The sequence below is a fragment of the Betta splendens genome, chromosome 8, assembly GCF_900634795.4.
Source record: "Betta splendens chromosome 8, fBetSpl5.4, whole genome shotgun sequence".
In the NCBI taxonomy this organism is placed as follows: domain Eukaryota; kingdom Metazoa; phylum Chordata; class Actinopteri; order Anabantiformes; family Osphronemidae; genus Betta; species Betta splendens.
In genome coordinates this window covers 12,340,621-12,344,527 of record NC_040888.2, presented here as the reverse complement: position 1 = coordinate 12,344,527, position 3,907 = coordinate 12,340,621, and the positions used below count along the sequence as shown (strand labels likewise).

General features: G+C 46.4%; 1 long non-coding RNA gene across 1 annotated transcript; it reads left to right on the top strand.

The window, feature by feature from the left end:
- Positions 1-725: 725 nt before the first annotated feature.
- On the top strand, positions 726-3,485 carry LOC114860101 (uncharacterized). The gene is made up of 6 exons (XR_003786583.2): positions 726-1,036; positions 1,125-1,226; positions 1,717-2,977; positions 3,058-3,152; positions 3,240-3,335; positions 3,429-3,485. It is a non-coding gene; the product is annotated as an uncharacterized LOC114860101 (long non-coding RNA).
- The last annotated feature ends 422 nt before the right edge of the window (positions 3,486-3,907 follow it).

Genomic DNA, 3,907 nt, shown 5'->3' with positions numbered 1-3,907 from the left:
AAAATCTGCAGTGACATGGTGCAACAGCGGCAACTTTTGGCCGTTCGGGAACACTGCCCTACATGTACAACAGGTTTATACACAGGCAGGAGATGCAGGATGTTGTGGTCAGCTCTGCCCAGCGGTGGGAGGGAGGATGCAGCGTAGGCCTCTTTGGTGTTGGCATAGAATAAGTCCAGTGTTTTATTGTCTCTGGTGGGGCAGGTCACATACTGGGTGTATGTAGGCAGAGCAGCTGAAGGAGGTGCATGGTTAAAGTCCCCAGAGATCAGGAAGAGGGCCTGTGGGTGCTGTGTTTGCAGCCTGCTGGTGACTGAGAGCAGGGTCTCAGAAGCTGTGTCAGCGTTAGCGGAGGGTGGGACGTACACAGCAATTATTATAACGTGTGTGAACTCCCGTGGCAGGTAGAATGGCCTCATGCCCACCGCTAACAGCTCAAGGGCAAAGAGCCCAAGCCTTTAGATATACTGCAAATGGTTGAAGAACAGCTTTCGTTTGAATTTAGGTATGTTTCCCAGGCGTTTGAGCTGAAAATGCCCAGAAATTGCCATAATAATGCATACTCCAACTCAGAAGGTGGCGGTAATGCACTACCCAGTTTGCCAAGTGCCAAATACCCAAAGAAAAAAGACGAAGAAGAAGTCTCGAGATCTGATTGGTTATCGTAACTGTCCGTTCGTGTACAGCGCACAGGAGCCTGTTTTTGTTGGTTCTGAATGCCTCAGGCAGTCCTCAATCGTCCTAGCAACACAAGCCTGCTGAGATATGATTAGATAAAGACTTTACAATAATATACAACACTGGAAGCGGCGAAATCAAGCGGAAATAATGAGACGAAGAAAATACACCATGGGGAATTATTTTATTTACAAAAAACAACTTTTCACAGTATGTTGGGGCTAGCAGAAAAGTTAGCTGCCCCTGGCAACCGTAGTGTCAGTAGTGAAGGACTTCCTCGCTGTCTCCAACGTCTGCGTCTCTCCTGCGTTTTCACGCACGTCCGTGCATGTGCATAAATGCCATGGAAACCGCTGACGTTAGTCTCTTCAGGCTTTGACTCCACAAGTTCACGAGTGGACTAAGAGGCACTGATAACAAAACCATCTGTGTGGTGATCTTTGCAGGCGAAATGGGTCGTCATTTGCCCCAGGGCCTTGTGAAGCTCTGGAGTCGCTTCAAGCGTTGGAGAAACCGGAGGATCCAGCCGGAGCAGCCGGTGGGCGAAGGTAAGCGGTTCCTCCTAGCATCTTAACTAGTGTGTACAGTCTGACGATCAACGATTTAAACACTGAATTAAAGGTTAAATAATACAAATTGCTAAGTGTAATAGCAGTTGAATGTTTACAAAGGTGGAAACGTTGCCATTTTGTTTTGAGGGTACAGTTTTCCCCATGTATCGTTTAACATTTGCTAAAAATAAAGATGGCGCCTTTGCGCCAGTTCTTGAGCACCATGGCAACAAGATGCCCAAGTTAAAAGTAGCTTAAATAGGCTCTATTAAAACTTTAGCTTTTTACAGAGTGCTATGCTTTTCTTACAGCATTAACAGACCAGCGTTCACAGGAAGCTGCAGCATTTGTGTTTTTTTGACTTTCTAGGAGAGGCTGTTTAGTAAATTAAATATAAATTAAATGACAACCCCACAGCTTGCTCTGCAGCTTCACATGTCTCCTGTTGTACAGTGTGTGACTGTTTTTCTGTTCTATTTACTTCCAGGTGGTCCAGATGGGCCTAACGGCGTCCACGTCCATCCTTCACCCACTCCTCAGGTGGGTGACTCATACACACCCCATCCACCTTCTCCTCCACGCTCTCTTGTTTTTTGGTCTGCTGGTCCTTCTGTTTCCCCTTCACCCCCTCCTGTTCCTTGTTGCTTTGATGTTCTTGCTTTTTCTCCTTCACCCTGTCCTACTCCTTCTTTTTCTTCTTCTTCTTTCTCACTCTCTTCTGCTTCCTCTGGTACTTGGTGCTCTGACATCTTTCCCTTTTCTCCTTACCCTTCTCCTACTCCTTCTTCTTCTTCTTCCTCACTCTCTTCTGCTCACTCTGCTTCTCTGTGCTCTCCTCCTCACTCTCTCATCTCTCCTTTTTCTTCTCCCTCGCCCTCCTCTGCTTACTCTGGTACTTGTTGCTCTGCTGTCCTTCCCTTTTCTCCTTCACCCTCTGCTGTTCCTAGTTGTTCTGCTGTCTTTCCTTTTTGTCCTTCACCCTCTCCTACTCCTTCTTCTTCTTCCTCACCCTCTTCTGCTTACTCTTGTCTTTGTTGCTCTGATGCCCTTCCTTTGTCCCCTTTACCCTCTCCTGTGACGGAGAGAGTGAAGGAGCTCATCCAGCAGCTCATCTTCCAGGAGAGGTAAGGAAGACAGTGATGAGGAGGGGGCTGCTCTTGGAAGACTCAACTGTGGGACACTGTTTCCTACAGTGAAACCAGTCTTGGATTTGACCCCAGGGCACCTTTTTTGTAGTTTTATCTCTATACCATAAGTTTAAATGTTCATTCCAACTTTGAGAACTAGCCTTTGCGTCTGGCTGGGCAGTTTTCAGGTCCCCGGCAGCGTCTGGCGCTGGGACCTTTCTTTCTTTCCTGGATGAACACAAGTTTAAATGTTAATTTTTACCCTGAGAACTAGCCTTTGCGTCTGGCTGGGCGGTTCTCAGGTCCCAGGTAGCGTCTGGCACCTGGGCCAGTTTTTGCTGTTTTTTATATTTTAGCATGGCGGTTGGATGGACTTTTCTTTCACCCTGAAGGCTGAGTTCAGCGCCTGGCAGGGCCGTCGATCCCCCCATGCAAGTTGCCCTAGCGTCTGGCGGGGTAGCTATTATGTTTCCTCCACAGCGATAGAAGGTCAGCTCAGTCACAGTGGCACTGGGGACACATGTCGTCTCCCACTGAAGCTCCTCGGTGGCAGATGACTGCAGTGTCAGGTGTTATGGAGGAGACACATGGCGAGACGAGGGAACCAGGAGATGAGCAACGGTGAATTCAACTACAATGTTCTTCAAGTATTTCTCTGATCTATTTACTCACTCTGTGTTCTAATGCTTTCACTTTACCAGAGACAACCAATCTGGACCAAGAGCCGGCATTCCAAGCAGCCCGGACCTAAGCTGTCAAACCGATCGCAGGAACCACAGCTGCACAATTACGTTCAGTAAGAATGACACGTCCTAGCTTATTCGTAGTCTGTACTTTACTTCATGTGCTCCTGAAGCCAATGTTTTCATTTTGGTTGCGACAGGTGCAGCTGTGGAGGCTGGAGAACTGTGACAACAGAGACCATAGGACCACCTGGAGAGAAGTTGTCACCTGTGTCTATGGAGGCTCAATGCAATAAGTAATTTACCTGAGTAGTAAAGTTGTGGTAAGCTTAACATCACAATGCAGACTTGTATGTTAACAACACATCTGTTTATGATGTTTCTTCTAGCATCCTGCAGCTCTTCGCTCTCTCCAGCCTCTGGTCCAGACAGAGGGGAGCCTCCCAGTCCTAATCACATAGAGGAAGTGTCTTTATCACTGCTTTCTCTGTGCTGCTGGGTTTGGGAGACTCTTCACATAACCAGTGGTGTTGGCCTCCATCTGTAAACAGAAGACGGTCAAGACAAGTGGTTGTCATAAATACTGTGTGTGTATATATATATATATATATATATTTATATGTATATAATGTCATTAAGAAAATAAAAGAACTGCTTTGTCTGAAGATGCTATAGATTATTTCTTTGTGTTCTACAGTGTATACCTACTTACCATAAATCTGAGCGCTGTGGTGAAAACTACAGAGTGTTACCTTTATAAAGAAAGAATAAGAAATAAGAATAAGAAAACCTTTAATAGTCCCGCAGTGGGGAAATTACCTCTCACAACAGCAGTACAGATGAGCAAGAATACAGGTACAGAACAGTT